The following is a 17,969-nucleotide window of genomic DNA, read 5'->3' as shown; positions in this document are numbered from 1 at the left end:
GACTTAGTAGACTATATTTTTTTGTTCCTGTCCCTCTTCTCTGTCTGCTTTCTGGCTGCCATGAGATGTCATACCTCTCTGCCATAACATTCTTCCGAATCTCAGACTCAAAAGAATGGAGCCAACCTACTATGAACTGAAACCTCTGAAACTATGAACCAAAATAAATCTTTCCTCCTCTAATTTGATTTTCTCAGGTACTTGTCACATGATAGAAAGCCAACCAACACGATGATCTCCTTATCTTTCATATTTTTTCCTGTTTAGCAAATTACATTGGTTGATTTTTAAATATTAAATTCAACATCACATTATGAATAAGCTCCAGTTGGTTGAAATGTATTATCCTTTTATTCTTATAGATCTCTGGATTTTTCTTAAGCTTTTTTTTTTTTTTCCAGGAGGAAAAGGCTGAAATTTATTTAAAAAACCATTAAAGAATTCAATAGGAGCCTAAGCATGTAGCTCAGTGGTATATGCATGAGTCTTGGTTTAATCTTCAGCACCCCTACAAAACAAGAATCAACAGAAGCTATGCTACAGAAACATTTGTATCTTCCTGTTTTGTGAGATGTTGGAAACAAACTTTAGGGCTTTTTGGTCTCCACTGCATAGAGGTCTGATCGCTTCTGTTTAAAAATGGGGATTTGCTGGCGTATTTCAGCCAACTTCTTCAGGTCTATGTCTGAATACAGGATCATTTCTTCAGTGCCAGCTTTGGCTGGGACCTCCCCCCCAAGGGTTCACGACAGTGCTGTGTCCCCAGGCAACATAGGAGGCGTTATCATCCCGGTCAGGAGAGGCTGTAGCCACATATATCTGATTATCAACAGCCTGGCCTCGCTGAAGCAATTCACAGTGGGCTGGTCCAGTGGTCAAATTGAAAGCCCCAGGATACACCAACAGCTGGCAACCTCTCTGTGCATACACTTGTGCAAGTTCTGCAAAGTGGATGTCATAGCAGATGCCCAGGCCCACTCTGCAATAAGGAGTATCAAATGTGGAGAAATTATCACCAGGACTCAATGTTTTAGATTCTTGAAATGTAATTTTTCCAGGAACATCAATGTCAAACAGATGGATTTTTCTGTGCTTTACTAGTAAAGTTCCATCAGGTCCAAAGACAGCACAGGTGTTATATAACTTCCCAGCATCCTTTTCAGGGATGGAGCTGGCAGAGAAACTATTTTGGCTCCTTGCTTTGCTGCCTCCCTGACAAGGCTACAAGCGCGAATGACATTATCTGATTTGATGGAAGAAACTTGAAGCTGGATGAGGGCCAAGCGGAAAGCCAGTAAAGGTCTCCCCTAAAATCCAGAAGCTGAGCTTTGTCTGCCTCTGAGCGGAGGAAAACATGGCTGTGTTGGTGGCTTCCTCTCTCTCCCATCTCACAAGCAGGGCAAGGGTCTGCCTGACATTCTGCAAATCCCACTCTGCAGAGGGCTGCAGCAGGGAATCCCACCACTGTCGAGATCCTCCATGCTGAGGACAAGATACGAATCACATCATCTGCTCTTTAGCCATGGCTCTCCCTGGAAGCACCATCTGCAGCGGGGGAAGAGCAAGGGTCAGGCGGACTGCATAGGTGCGCAGGGGCGAAGTCTTTCTTAAGCTTTTACCATATAGATTCTTGAGAGAGAATATGTTGTAATTTACCCTCCTTACAGAGTTCTTATAAGGTTTTAGAATCAAAATTATAGTTGCATAATAAAATTATTTCCAATAACCTCCACTTCGATTTGACAGTCTTTTGAGGGCAAATCACTTTGTAAGTGTAGCTAACTGTCCAGTATATGCGTTAATATTCCTTCTTGATCTTATCAAAATCTCCTTACTCATAAAGGTGATTTACATGTGGAGAAATTCCAAAACGTGGTGATTGGAGAAACTTTCAGCCTTCATCCTAGATAAATGTCAAAACTTTGATACTATTAAAACTATAGAACGGGAAAATTTAAAAACTCTAGTTTGATAAGTTTTCTTTCCTTGGGGCAGGGAGGGATTATACCTTGAAGGGAAGTTTTTAGAAGGGTGGACCAGGCTTCCTCAGCACTGGTACTATCCTGAAGTTGGTGGCAGGCAAGCAGTTTCTATACAGGGAACAATGAGAAGGCCGATTTGATTGGAGCCCGAAATTCATGCAAGGGGGAAGTAGGAGACAATATGGACAAGTAGAAGGGGTCAGATTCCAGGAGGTCATGCATACTAATTTAAGGAGTTTGGATAAGTCCCCTAAAACATGGGATGAATCTATAATAATGTTAAAGGAGAAAAATATCTAGGTGAGAGGTGATTGGTGCCTGGAGCAGGATAGGAGCTTGGGCAGCAGAAGAGAAAGAGGCACAAGGACTTGACAAGGGAAAGAACTTCAAACCAGGCATTGTCTCATCTCTCCACCACCCACCTCACCCTGCTGTCCACCTCCTGTCTCCTCAGGCTGAACACTCAGTAGAGGTCACAATAGCCTGGGTGGATTTGCCAGATAGCTACCCAACACCCTTCCACTCTCTGTCCTAATTAACAGAACCCACCATGTTTGGGACAGCAACGTGTCCAACTAAACAGTCTTCCTCAGCCTGCTGAGGCTTTCATGGCAGGTAGATTGAAATGCCTGTGGAGGGAGCCACCTACCATATAGCAAGGCAGATCTCGCTGGGTAAAGGCTTTCCCTTTTCCTGTTTGCCCTTCTCCTGGCCTGCAGTGTGTACCCAGTGCCTAGAGATTAACCAGTCATCCTGAGACCACTAAGAACAATGGTGCAGGAAGCCAGAGGAGCCGCTATCATCAATGATTTCCTGGAGCTTCTCTAACACACCAGGACCCCTATCTCCACACATCTATTTTCTGAGATAAAACTCCCATCCATCTAAGCCAGTGCTTCCAGGTTTTCTCTGGCCTGCAATTCTGTTACCATGTTCTACAGGAATTGAGTGCTATATGTATCAGGCACTGTTGTGCCGCAGTCTCTGGCTGGGCACAAATCACGAGTCTCCACACAGCTTGTAGATTCAAACAGCAATTCTTTATTCCCGAACTCACACCGGCCGTCTACAAACACGTTCTGGGGGAATCCACGTTCTCTGCCCAAATCCACTTCTGCCCAAATCCACTACTCTGCCCAAATCCACTCCATATGGGCTTCTGTCTCCCAAAATATATTGTCTGACCCTAAGAACTCAAGAGGAACTCAGCAGCAGGATATGCCCTATTCTAAAGGGGGAACACCCTAATCTCCTATTATGCTAAACTGCCCTATTCTAAAGGGGGAACACCCTAATCTCCTATTATGTTAAACCGCCCTGGTCCTTGAGCAAGGTCACCTTTCAGAAGTCCTTCCACTAGACAGCATGGAAGTAAGCTGGCAAGGAGATTGTCATACCTACTTGGCTGATGGCTCCCAGCACTGTTGTAGTTGATAAACATGCATTTGCTCATTGAAAATGAAATTAACCCAATATTTTCATTTAACATGGAGGCTTTTGCCTTTTTCTCCCCTATTTATGAGAAACAGCTTTCTGAAACCACATATCTACTTTCCCTAAGATAACATTTTGACCACTTTTGAGCTTTTCTCCAAATTGTCACCAATTAAATATCAGTGATTAAACACAAAAGGTTTTGGAGTTGACTGGCTGAGGTGAATCCTAGCAATAGCTAATCCCAATGTGTGTCCTGACATTGAATCTTTGAAAAACTCCGCTTTCTTTTCTGTATTTTTTTTTTTTTTAGATTTTTTAATAGCTTTATTTTATTTATTTATTTTTATGGGGTGCTGAGGATCAAACTCAGTGTCTCACATGTGGGCAGTGGGGAGGGGTCAGGCAAGTGCTCTACCACTGAGCCACCACCCCAGCCCTTTGGTTTCCTCTTCTGGACAACAGAGATAAATAACAATAATGACATCAACTGTCTTAGAGAGAATTCAGTGCCTGTACCTGCTAAGCTCCCAGTAAATATTAGCTAATTCTATTGACATTTCCTCACTCTTTACTGATAACAAAGAGAAACCCATCTTGTCCCATTAAATCAATCACATCTGGGCACCTCCAGCAGAATATGTGGCTCCTCATCTCACCTCCATCTCTTCACTTTAAAATAAGGAAACATACTCTGTGCAGAGAGAGCTGAACAGTGAACACTGAAGTATTTGTAGACTTAATATATATTAACATAAATGGCCTAACTTCTGAAAGAGCAGACAGACATTTTGTGAATGGCCTGAGTCTCCCACAGATCGGGAAGAGCGAAGCTCATATAATTGATATTTTACTTGTATAATCTGTCATTGTAGTTAGCATTAAAGAATTTTCATTTACAATAAATCTATAGATTGATTTTTCAGATTTACCTTATAGTCAATGAATAAAATGTAGGTAAGAATTGTTTGAGGCTCCTCTCTGGAAAGCAATATGGAGATTCCTCAAAAAACATGGAATGGAGCCACCATTTGACCCAGTTATCCCACTCCTCAGCTTATACCCAAAGGACTTAAAATCAGCATACAAAGGTGACACAGCCATGCCAATGTTTATAGCAGCTGAATTAGCAATAGCTAAACTGTGGAAGCAACATAGGTGCCTTTCAACAGATGTAGCTGAATGATAGAGAGCTTGCCTAACATACAGAAGGCCCTGTTTCAATCCCCAGCACTGCAAGAAAAAAAAAAAAAAAAATGGAATGCCAGTTAGGAAATTAAAGAGAAGAGAGGATGACGCCATATTTGACATAGTGTGCACCAAGATCTTTTGTGTATGTATTAATATGTCACGTGGGGGCCATAAGCTTCCAAAAAATATTTGTCTTATAAAGTCAATGTATGCAAAGCTACTCTTCCTGGTCCTGCTATTTAGATAACACTAATTGGTCCCATGCCAATCCTTAACTTTTTTTTTTCAATTAAGAGTTTTGCTCAAGTGTGTACACCAGCTAACACTGTTTGCTCTAACACAGAACCAATGAGACTTTCTTCATATTAGAAAAGGTCAGAAATGATGTGAGTCTTTGTACCTTCAATGGGGCAAAACATTTTTCAACCACTTTGACATATTCATAGAACAGTTGAGAGGAAACAGGAGAAGAAGAAAAGGGACTCGGGAGAATGGAAAGCAAAAAAAGACAGAAAGAAATGTCTGGAGAGGGGAGGAAAACATTTTTATCTGCACCATGGTATTCTTGCTATTTTGACTGCAGAATAAATATTTGCAGATATTGATTTCCCAACACAAGATGAGAAAGGACGGGAAAAGAGAGTTTGAGCAAAACATGTAAACTGGGAATTAAGCTGAATCTACAGAAAGGAGAATGTGCACATGGGAGAAATAGTGCCCTCTGCTATGTGCTACTAACCCAGAGTTCTTAGGAGCTTTTTATGAATTCCTTAGGGACAAAGTCTTTTGGAATGCTGAATTATATTCACTCTGGAAACACAAAGAAATCTCAGTGGCATGTGAGGCAATAACAATGGTTTCTTGCAGCTACTGGTTAGGTGGCTTTATAAGTGAAATATCTTTTTACCTTAATTCTTTCAAACTACCTGGCATTGTGACACCTGTAGCAAGATGACACTAGAAAGAGTCTTTCATCAATAATGAATGCTCAGCAATGTGAATTTCCTACCAGAAAATAAATGCCTCATTAATTCAGGACAGAATTAAGGTTTGCTTCCTGTCCTCTTCAGAAAATAGCAAGAATTCAATAAATTCATTTTGTTTCAGATTCCAATAACTTGGAACATCCACTATTTTTGCCCAAATTTGCACTGGGGTGATTTTTTTCATTATATTCCTTAAGGGGGAAAATGTTTGTTAAACACATAATAGCAGGACATTAAATCTACTTTAAAAGGTAAAAATGTGTGGCAATTTCTCCTAATTATTTAGGAGAAATGTATGGTGATAATTTCAGATTAGTTTGCTTGGTTGTTAAAACAACACTGTATTTCTTTCAACAGTGTTGTTTTAACAACCAAGCAAATTAAACTGAGTCTGGCTTATTTCACTTAGCATGATGTTATTCAGTTTCATCCAAGCAAATGCCAAAATTTCATTCTTCTTTGAGGCTGAGTAAAACTCCATTGTGTATATAGCTACATTTTCTTTTTCCATTCATCTGTTTACAGGCATCTGGGCTGGTTCCATAAATTGTTTATTGTGACTTGATGTGACTTTATCCCTGTAGTATCCTGATTTTAGTTCTTTTGGAAAAATATCAAGAAGGGGGATGGTCCTATCATAATTTCATTTCTAGTTTTTTTGAATCTCCATACTTCTTTCCAGTGTGGTTGTATTAATTTTCAGTCCCACCAACATCGTATGAGTATACTTACATACATTAGTCTTACAAGTAACATTTTAGAAGCATTTTATGAAAGTTGGTAACAAGAAAAGATGCTAATTATCACAACTATTGTTTAATATTTCTTAATATTTTATTGGTGGGCTTAGCTAATACAAAAGCACAAGAAAACAAACAAACAAAACCAAAATGACCAAAAAACAAACAAACAAAACCAAAATGCACACATGATCCAAATTAGAAGGACATGATAACAGGATAAACCCAAAGAGTTTCCAATTCAAGCTTATGCCATAGTTTAAGTAATAGGTTTTTAATCAGCAGGGATACAAGATGCAAGTTTTCTAAGGAAGACGAATGTAGTGTTGGATAGAGTTCTCCCTAGGTCACCCCCTCTTCATATTGTACAAAGTCATTGTTTTCTCTGCATGTCTTGGACATAATTGCACAGACGGGTTACAAACGAGGGTGGTTTTTAATGAGGCCCATTTATAATTTTAATATAAGTACATTTTGATAAAAATCATGAATGCTAAATGTACTATTGTAAAACTTAAAATAATGTAGAACTGTATAAAGTAGAAACAATCTGTGCCCTGACCCTACTCCCAGAGGTAATTGATGATTAATAGTTTGATGTACATCCTTCTGGAAAATCCCTATTATTCATATTCGAAAATATATGCCCTTGAATTTTAAAAAATGAAATCATGTGATATAACCTTATTCTGTAAGCTTTTTTCTTTCCACAATATACTTGGGTATTTTCCCATGTTTCTAAGCATTAATCTATCCAGTACCACTGTGTCCTGAGCAGGAATGTGTCCAAGAGACAAAAGAGGGTAGACTTTTAGACTTCTTAGTATTTTATCATATAGACTGATCATAACTTTTTTTAACTTAAAAGACAGTTGAATTGTTTCTGGCTTTTTACTATTATGAATAATATTTCACAAACACTTTTAATCATTCAGACAAAGGAAATTTCAATTGATCACTAAATACTAAAAAACAATCCACTGATTCTCAGGGGGCCCTTGGCACATGAAGGTTACCAAGAGGAAAAGATGTCTACAATGTGCTCCTTGTCCCTGGGATCACCCAAGAGCACAGCATCAACTTGTACCATGATATATATATATCTATATATCTATATCTATGTCTATCTATCTATATGCATATATATATATATATATATATATATATATATATATATATATATTTTTTTTTTTTTTTTTTTTTTTTTTTTAAATAAATGAGACAGTCCTTTTTATTTTTCAGTGCTGGTGGTGAGACTCAGGACCTCATGCATACTGGGAAAGTGCTCTAACACTGAGCTACCTCCCCAGCCCCAGATGGTTCTATTAATTTCGGACATTCCAGACCCTTTTTGCTAGCACAGAAAAGGTGGCCAGAGAGAATTGATCGTATTACCACAATTCTTAAAAGTTTGGAGCCCAATCCATCATTTCCCCCAGTCTTTTTCTAACTCTTAAGAAGGTTCTGGAGCGTCCAAATCCCAACTTTGTCAGAAGAGCTTCACAGAAATGCTTCAGCTGCAACTGTTGTCCCCACCCCCAAATATTTAAGACTGAAAGGAAAGTACAGAGATTAATGGGACACAATCCTGTTTGTTTAAAAAACTGTAGCAACTTTATTTACTTTGCATATTTAAAAATAAAGATATTAAAAATGCTCACCCAGTTGAAGCTCCTTAGCAGTGTTCTATTGAAACCAAGGCTACAAGCAAATATATAATCCTACACTGTGTCTCCTAATGTAATGTGGTAAAGCAACTGGGGATGGGTAGAGTCAGCAAATCTTCCGGTTTTTATTTTCTGCTGCCCTAGGGACCCAAAGACCCTGAAGTATCTGTCTTTGCTCCATAGATGGCCATCGACTTAATCTGAGCTGTAAATGACCTACTATTTTTCCTCCCTGAGATTTTGAGTTCCAATACAACATTTTATTACCAGAACTGTCATCCAAGAACATCTGAGGTCTAGGCAAAATTTCTTACTTGGAAGATACCCCTGGATCTGACTCCCATTTTTGTTTGTTTTAAACAAAATTCCAAAGGGAACAATTAAGATCTAAACCAATTTGGGTGATTTTAGTGGCCTAGAGAGAGAACCCAAATCAAATTGACTTGAGCAATAAAGGGTATTGACTCATATAAGTGAAAGAGATGAGTGGCAGTTAGGCTTCAGGGATAGTTGGATCAGGGCTTCAGCCTCTGCTTTCTTCCATGCATCAGCTCCATCTTCAGTCTCCCTCTCTGATGATAGCAAAAGGATTGCAGCACTTCCAGATTGCACCAAAGGAGAGTAGCACTGTCTCAGCATGCCCTTGAAAAGTTGTCAGACTCGCTTTTGCAAACTGATTAGGTCACAGGCCTTTCCCTGAAATAATCAGGAAGCAGGAGAACAGAACCCAGTGGCTGTCTTGGCTAAGGTCACTTAGCTTCTTTGTTGAAGGTTAGTTTTGGCTTCTCAACTTCCTGGATCTTTAAACACCAACTGGGGGGTCATTGGCAAGGAAGATGAGACTAGGCCTGGGTTAGGCCCAATAATGCCATGAAAGAGAGGCACTGAAGGGGGTAACCAAGGCACAGCGGACTTGCCGTCTATGATGGCATGTCAGTCCTTGAAGGCTGGGGTGCTCCCTGCCCAGACTGAAGCTCTAGGCCTCTCTGTCCTGAGGAGCCCCCTTGCTGGTGCCATCTGCCATGGCCTCGAGCTGCACAGAATGCTGGTCTTCAGGGGACTGGGGAGCTGCATGCACCCCTTTGCATTTTCATACCCTGTAACCTCCAGGACCTGCTTGTTGGACCAGGGGTAAAGCAGAGTGAAAGCCACGTCAACGAAGTCCCACCTCTAAATACTGTCCCATCTTCAACATGAGTTTCAGAGGGAGGATTCAAACCACAACAGGCACTGAATGAGAGTATTGTTTTAAGACTTCAGAACTAAGTTCAGGTAAAGAAAGCATTTCCTATTAAGGAAGCACAGTGGTGAAGTACTGAGATACGTTCTCAGGGAAGTGATAGAGTTCTCTTAGGGAAAAAGTACAGAATAGAGAAGTTTATTGACAATGAGAGTTTATTTATGGATGACCACAATCTATCTGATTTCTAAGGGTGTCTGCTGTCTCATGATTTATTTCATTTGGTTCTTACCAAAGAACAATTCTTGGAAGGTAGTCTTCAGATTAAGTTTTTTTATAGTATGAAAGTTTTTCAAAAGACAAATTGTGACATAAATTTCTACTTTATTGACGTTTCACCATGAGCCAGTCTAGGTGTTTTTGCTCTAATGTTAAGCAAGATTCAGTTTCTGCTCTCAAGGAAGACACCATTTAGTGGCTGTAGTCAAGTGTGCAAACTAAATGGTGCCCTGTACTCTACACCACAGCGCTTCTCCAAGTAGTGTCTTCCGAACAGATGGATCCAGGTCACTTGAGAGTGTTACTTAAAAATGGATCCCCCAAGCCCAGACCCGCTTCATCATTTTGGAGTGGGGGGAAGATGAAGATGAGTCTCTGCACACTGAAATTGGATACTTGGTCTGGGGTTCAGAGAGAGAGAAGGGAGAGAACCATCAGTGCCACGTTGGCAGCGGTGGAGAGGAAGAATGGTTTTCTCATGGAGTTGGATAGGGCCTTGAAAAAGATGAGCTGGGCAGCGGGGGCCTTTGGGGCAGGAAGTAGAGTGAGCAAAGTAGGACATCTCCTGTGCCCCAGCATGAGTATCGCTTTCTCTTGTTCCTGGAACCGGGTTGAATAAGGAAGGGTGGGGGACTTACCAAATCTCAATGCCTTGCAAACCAGACAGCCTCCTCACACACGTGACATGTTGAGTGCAAGTCTGCTAAGGTTCTGCTCCACATTTTCCTCCTGGGACATTCATAAAGTAGGAGCTAAAGGAAGTCGAAGGGCTGTTCAGATAGAAGAAGGAGAACATATAACAGAGCCACATGGTGGCTGCTGAATTTGCGCTCCGAGGTGGCACGTGTCACTTTTACTTGCAGTGTATTGGCCATCACATGACATCAATGGAGCAGGTCCAGATGATTCTGTCACAGAAAGGGGCAGCATATATTTGGAATAATTTGAAAAATAATACGATCTCCTGTGGGTGGGAGTTAGTAGTAATCACTGAATTACTGAATTGAAGGAAATCAGTGAACTATAAAAAGAATCAAGACATTCCATCATCTTTTAAAAGAAATTAGGTTTTAAGGGTAATAGTGAGATGTTTGATTCATCATTTTTGTTTTGTTTTAGTTTGGTTTTATCTGCAGCTATCAGCCAAGGCCAGGAAAATAAAAATATAAAGGTGTTTCCTTCCCAAAGGTGCTCCTTGGAACTCCTGGGTTCTAAGAGATGCTACTGAGAATGGCAATTCTTAAGCAAATAAGTTTAGGAGACTTGAGCTTTGAAAATGCACATTTAAGTGTTAAGAGTTCATAGGAGTTCTTTAGTGGTGAAGCCTAATTTAAATGTTTTAAATCAGCCTCATTTAAAACAATTGAAGCCTAATTAAAAACTTTTGTATTTTAACCCAACTTTTTTCAAGGTCATTTGATACCAAATGTGTTTTGCATAACACTTAATGATAGGTTGCAGGACTTGGGTCTGGTGGAACACACTTTAGAAAACGAAATTACATAAAAACATTGTCCAAGAACATCTCATTTTCCCTTGGTAACCACACCGGCATTTACCAAACTTCCCTCTAAGATTCAGTGTGACAGCTAATCCAAGTGTCTCACAAAGTCCATGTCCTGGGGTTTAAGATACATGATTAAGATGGGAGCCAACATAACAGTGATTTTCACAGGACCTTGCTACTTTCTATTTAGACTACTACAGTCCAACAAGATGCAGACTGCAAGACACTTCACTTGCAAGAGATGCTTACGCATTTGTAAAGTTGGGACCTGGCAGAAGCAACATGATCGTGACCACACAAAGCTTGATATGCAATCAGTCAAGCATTTGGATTGAATAGGATGGTATTGATCTGCCAACAGCCCCTTCAGAAATCTGAAGGAATGATCTGAAGTGTCAAATCACCAATGATGTTTAATTCTAACACAATTCAATTTAGTTTGGTTTCCTAAATGCCCTTTGAACAGGTGCTTGTGAGATTCTAGATTCTGTACTGTTTCTAGTTTGAGATTTTAATGTTGAGAACTAGTTGTACTATTTAAAAATTTAAGACAGTGATTTGTTGCTTACTTCTGAAATTCTACTCAGTCACTTATAGTCTAGGTGAATAAATCCAGTAATGCTGGTGTATAATCTCTCGAGATAATTCTCATTCAATACCTGCATTTACTTACATGGCACTTACTTCTAAAAAAAAAAAAAAGCATTAGAAGAGACACCTCATTAGGTGCATTCTAAGAGTCCCTCTTTTCTGCTAATCTCCTTTTGAGGTTGATAAAACGTTAGGAAGACACTCTCGTGCCCAAACATTTTTACACAATTTGTTTACTTTCTATTTTTTTAAATAGTTTCCTCTTTTTCCTTGCTTTTCTCAAATTGGTGCATTATAATTGCATACATATAGAGTAAAAACCTGCAATTATGAAACAAATATGTGCTTAAATTTAAAGCAGTTAGTTATCAAGGACAAATGGATGCAGAACTTGCACCATAATGAATCTACTCAATATTGACATAGTGAATTGTCCTGAGATTAAACCACAACCAGAAAAGCAGGCGGAGGTTCCCTGAGTGACAGGGGCTTTATGGGGGGGCAGTGCCTCCCAGGGGGAGAGTTCATCTTCTTACTCAAAGAGACGCCTTCAGGGATCATGTAACTTGAATTCCCTGTGAATTCAGTGTCATCTTAGCTTGACCAGTTCTGGAAGAACATATTAACCTCCGCTTGTGATTTTCAGAAAACCATTCTAATTTAGCAAGTAATTATGGGTCACATGTAGGACAAAGAGCTAGATAATCTTGGATTACCCACAGGAAGCTTTGTCTCCAAGGCAACCCCCAATGGTGGGGCTGTTAATTCGAAGGCCAGTCAGTTAATGAACTGGGAAAGGTAACTGGCTCCCAAACCTGTTAGAGCCTGGAAAATGGATATAACAATTATATTGCTATTGAATGATTCAGGATAGAAAAGAAATGCTTCAAAAAGCCATGGAGGAAAAACATTTAGAGAATGGATATAGTGTCATTGTTCTGCTAGACAAAGCCGACACGTCTGCTCCTACCCTATGGCGAGTTCAAGCCAGGCCAGTCTTTATTTATGAATTTTGCCTGGTCTCCCACTGAATCCACTGGTTTCAGTTCTTTCTATGACCTAATTACCCCACAACCTGGCTTTTCCTAAAGGGCAGCTTCAGTTCCCACACCAGCCTAGGAGAGCGGCCAAGGGACCTGTGGAAGAGGAGACAAAGGTGATATTGTCCCTCAGAGTCTTTGTGACTTCAAACTGGACCAGAAAGTAAGATAAGGTGGCCCAGATAAGCTCCAGAAGAGGATTTTAGGCCAGGTTGGTAAAGGTGGCAGAGAGGACTGAGGCCACAGACCAGGGAGACACTGTGATAAGGTAGAAAGAAAATCAACAGCGTGTTCACAAGGAACTTGAGAGTGGAAAATTCTAGAATCCTCTACTCCCTCAATGCTTCCTCTCGCTCTTCCTCTCTTAATCAATTTCTCTTTGTCTTTTTTTTTTTTTTAATCTGTTTTTTCCTAATGGACTAATTTAAAGCCTTCTATAACTTCGTAGCCATTCTGGGCTCCTCTTCTGCTCCTTATTCTACAGCTCTGAGCCCTTACTCCTCTCCCGTCCTTAAACCCTTCAGAACCTCGCTGCACCCTGGACAGTGTGTTCCCTTCCTGTGTTCAGCAACAGTGTGACAGGCCTGGGTTTTGTGTCTTGTAGTTTGAGTGGGACATTTATTTAGGAAATGATGATAATGATCATGAAGTAATAAAGGCCAATTGCTACAGTTTGGATCTGAAATGTCCTTCAGAAGCCCATGTGTTCAAGGTTGGTGTTATTGCGGGGGGGTGAGGGGTGGGGGTGGGGGTGGAAACTTTAAGAGGTTTTCCGGTCACTGGGGATGTAGCCTTGAAGAGGATGAGACTCTGGCCCCTTTCTCTTCTTTTTTGTTCCCACCATGCTATGGCACCACAGTCCCAAAGCCATGGTGACAATCATAGACTGAAACTTGTAAAAACCGTCCATCAAAATAAACCTTTTCTTGTTATAAGTTGCTCATCTCAGGTATTTAGTAGAGTGAAGGAAAGCTGACTGACACAGAAATCCACAGCCAACACTCACAAAAGGTGGAAGAGACAAAAGGAAGCCTGTAGGATAAATAAAGCTCAAAGCACTCTGGGAGTTGAAACCCAAAATAGGGTCACTGAATGAGTAGTAGGCAGAGCCCCAAGGAAGGTCCCAAGAAATTTGAAGGCATTAGGCCCAAAGGCAGCTCCACCGAGGGGAATGGAAGCGCTTTCTTGTACATTGAAGAGATGACACATGGGGAAAACGTACCCCTGAGTGGATGGGCGTGGTAAGTGCCATAGGAGACGTCCACAGAGCCGTACATGTTTACCAAGGGAACTAGAACTGCCAAAGGGACGTCCTATCTTCCTCTCTCAGAGTCTTTGCAAACAGATTTAAGAGGGCTAAGGCAGAAAGTAAATCTGGGAGCACAGACAATGCCTGGGCCAATCAGGAGACTTGAGATCAACTGCAGCATTTTGTCTGGGCTATTTCAATGGCCCGCAAGTCTGCCTGAAGGCGCTCCATGTCTGTAATTCCGGTAATGATTTATAACCTTGTCCGGTATAGATTTCAGATATCCCTGGCCATAGCTGAAAACCATGTCAATGGACAAGAAGGTGGTCCTGACACTCCTTCAGCAAGCGTGCCTGGTGTGCCTAGGTCACAAGACTGCGCACTGTTCTAGGCAACAGAGACAGGGCAGCGAAGAAGAGGGACCAGGTCTTGTAGCCCTCGTGTTTGGCACGCCGTGAGGACAGAGAAACAACTGGAAGACGGGAAAGTGGGCGATTCCTTCCCTGCCCATGATAAAGGGACATAGGGGACGTCCCTAAAGCAATGGCAGGTTAACAAGAGGAACAGGTGACAAGTGAGTTTGATCATGGTTTTATATGAAGACCCCAAGGCCCATGGTGAACCGTCCAGGTTGGTGCTCAGGTTCAATGGCCCAGAGATGGCCGTGTAAAATGTGCTGGGACTCAGAGGGTCTGAGCTGGTGGAAACGGACTGCAGGGGACCCAACAAGTCCTGGCAGCCAGGTCTCTCTTGGCCCCTCAGCTCTAGCATTTCTTCCTCACACTCTGAGCCAGGATCCTTCTGAAATGGGCGTCTTAGATCCACTGTCAGACAATGCAAGCCAGGGAATGTCTTCCCGGCCAGCTCCAGGACAGAAAGGTGGGAGGAGGCGAGGGTGATAGCTTTAGTTTTTAAAGCTTGCTTTGAGGAGAAAGGGTTCCGGCTTCTACGACCAGCCTTGAGGAAGAGAGATTCTAGTTCCTCTGGCTTGCTTTTGGTGGAAGGGAAGGGAGAAGCAGACAAGGAGGACAGAAGGGCCAGGGAAACTTGGTCCCGCGGGCTGTTTTTGAGATCTTCATTCAGGGGTATCATTTTCTGAGCCCCAGCACAATAAAACTCTCAACATCTTTAAGGAAAGGTCAAACTGTGACATCGATAAGTGCTGTTAAAACAAACAAACAAAACCAGACAAAGGAGATAGGGTGAGCAGGGGGAGTGGGTGGGTAGGGAAAGCTGGTACCTTGGGTAGATAGCTCTGGGAAAGGCTCTCTATGGGGAGACATTTGATCTGAGGGTTGAGGGATACACAGCCAGGCTCCGGAGGATAAAGAAGCGGAGCATTCCAGACAGAGGGACAGCAAGTGCAAAGGCCCTGGGGTGGGAGAGACATGGCACATTTAAAGAGCACATGAGAAACCCAGAATGACTGGTCAGAAGGGGAGACTGCTAGGGGAGAAGGTCAGAAGGACCGGCAGCAGCCTTCTAAACATGGTGGACTCTAATGGCAGTGGATAGCAACTGGAGGGTGTCAAGCAAGGGATGAGTATAGTCTTATGTGATCTCTGCCAATAAACCAATCTAGCAGACCAGCGGCACCAGCAACACCCGGGAGCGTGTCAAAAACATGAGATCTCAGGTCCCACCCAGACTGACTATATCAGAGTTTAGATTTTAATATTATTCGTACATGAAACTTGGAGAAGCACTGCCACAATCATATTTGTGCTTTAAAAAGACTCTAGGGAACATCCACTAGGGTGGCTATAATTCTTTTTAAAAGGAAAATGACAGGGCTGGAATGTCGCTCAGGGGTTCAGTGCTTGCTTAGAACATGGAAGTCTCTGGAATCAATCCCTAGCACCTCCCAAAATAACAACAAAAATTTAAAAAGGAAAACTACAAGCTTTGGTGAGGATATGGAGGTATTTGAACCCTCATGCATTGCTGGTGGGGGTATAAAGTGGTGCAGCCACTGCAAACACAGTTTGGTTGTTCCTTGAGGATGTAAACATAAGGTCACCCATTTAGAGTGATTTTACTATGGGGTGCAGACTCCAAAGAATTGAAAACAGATGTTCAAAGAAAACTGTGCGCACGAATGTTTCTAGCAGCACTATTCACAACTGACAAGAGGCAGAAACAACTCAGTGCCCAGTAAGGGGATAGACAAAGCACGGTATATCCATGTACTGGAACATTAGCTATCCATGAAGGGAATGCAGTGCTGGCTCATGCTGCAACGTGGAGGGACCTCAAAAACATGCTGCGTGAAAGAAGCCAGACACATACGTAGGTCACATACGTATGGTTCCATTTATATGAAATATCCAAAATGGACAAATCCATGGAGAGACAAGGCAGATGGCTGTTGCCAGGCACAGGGGCAGGGGAATGATTACTTAGTGGGTGCAGGGTTTCCTTTAGGAGTGATGGACATGTTCTGCACTAGATGGTGCTGACGGTGTACAACATGGTAAATGTACTAAGTGTCACTAGTGGTAAATTTTGTGTTATATGTATTTACCATGATTTTAAAAAATAACAAAAGACTATAAAAACCAAGAGAGAAAACATACCAAATAGTATTTCCCAAAAGGCCATTTTTGTGGGTTTAGTGGGTAGCTACTAATTGTGTGTGTGTGTGTGTGTGTGTGTGTGTGTGTGTGTGTTTTCAAGACTGGGGTTTGAACCCAGGGTGCTCTTCCACTGAATCCTTTCTATTTTTATTTTGAGACCAGATCTCGCTGAATTGCCAAGGCTGGCCTCAAACTTTTGATCCTCCTGCTTCAAGCCTCTTGAGTCACTGGGATGACAGGCATGGGCCACCAAATCCAGGCCTAATGTGTCTTAATTCTGTAACATTTCTTAACGATAGGCTACTAATACCTTAACATACACATACATTGCCTTGAGAAAACACCTAATAGAGCGAATCAATATCTTGTTGGAAGCTACAGGACAAAAGAATGTGGCACATTTAGGCCAAGTGGAATGCAGATCTATAAGGTCAAACAAAGGAACTGAAAGAACAATTGCTAGGGGCAGAAGGTGGGAAAAGGTGCATGAGAAGGCAGAGAGCATGCACTTTGGAAATCCAGAAGGGAGTACTGAAAAGAAACAATTTCCTCATCTGGATTCACACACTCATGAATTGCAAATCGTATAAAAATAACCATATCTCTTTGCCATTCCAATTAACATGACGCAGACTGATGCTCACACTACCTCCAACTCTGAGTTTGCAAGGTAACCTGAGAAACCACGGAGAACCCTGGATTGATTGGATTTGGATATTAATTCCTGTGAAGAGAAGTTATTGCTCATTCATTCATTGATCCATGCAATCTCCCCATCACCTACACTACTCCATGTCTCCAGAGGTGGTGGAGAACAGTGTCTAAGAGCATGAGCTTTGGGACCAGAGTGGCCTTGAATCACGTCTTCACCATTTATTATGTGTGATACTAGGCAAGTCACTTAATCTTTTGTGTTTCTGTTTTCTCATCTATAAAATGGGGATGATGATTCAGTATTGTGAGAATTAACTGAGTCAATACCTGGGAAAGGCTTAGAACAGTGCGTGGAATGTAGGAATCACTCCATTCATTAGCTGCTTAATAGTGTACACAATGTTAATGAACACCAATGTTATTATTACTCTGTTGGGCACTGGGATTATGGATGGAGTAAGGTGTTCTTCCCGTTCTGGCAGAGCTCATGTCTGGTGGGGGCTGATTGACTGCAGTCCTACCTGCAGAACACTCCCACCTCCATCTTTACAAAGCCATCGATTGTCTATGGCTTCCTGTCTGAATTTCCTTTTTATAAGGATACTGGTTATTGATGAAGACCCAGTATGTCTTAACTTGATCATACCTGGAAAGACTCTTCACAAGAGGTCATGTTCCTAGGCACAAGGGGTTAGAACTTGAACATGTCCTTTAGGGCGAACACAAGTCAACTCACAGAAGGACCTAACCAGTTAGAGCAGAGGAGAGACACAGACAGAGCTGTGCGGTCCAGGGGTCATTCTGATGGTTTAAGCTAAGGATCTGGAGGACCTCGAGATGCTGGAGGACCAGGGAGCAGATTGTTGGGCAACGACAAGTGGGAGCTGCTGAGG

The 17,969-nt window shown here is 41.7% G+C and overlaps 1 pseudogene; it reads right to left on the bottom strand.

Annotated features, from left to right (window-relative positions):
• Positions 1 to 491: 491 nt before the first annotated feature.
• LOC143382985 (omega-amidase NIT2 pseudogene) lies at positions 492 to 14,938 on the bottom strand (annotated as a pseudogene).
• Positions 14,939 to 17,969: the final 3,031 nt, after the last annotated feature.

This window comes from Callospermophilus lateralis, chromosome 17 (assembly GCF_048772815.1).
Source record: "Callospermophilus lateralis isolate mCalLat2 chromosome 17, mCalLat2.hap1, whole genome shotgun sequence".
In the NCBI taxonomy this organism is placed as follows: Eukaryota; Metazoa; Chordata; class Mammalia; order Rodentia; family Sciuridae; genus Callospermophilus; species Callospermophilus lateralis.
The sequence above is the reverse complement of the archived record's forward strand: the minus strand, read 5'-3'. Positions and strand labels throughout refer to the sequence as shown.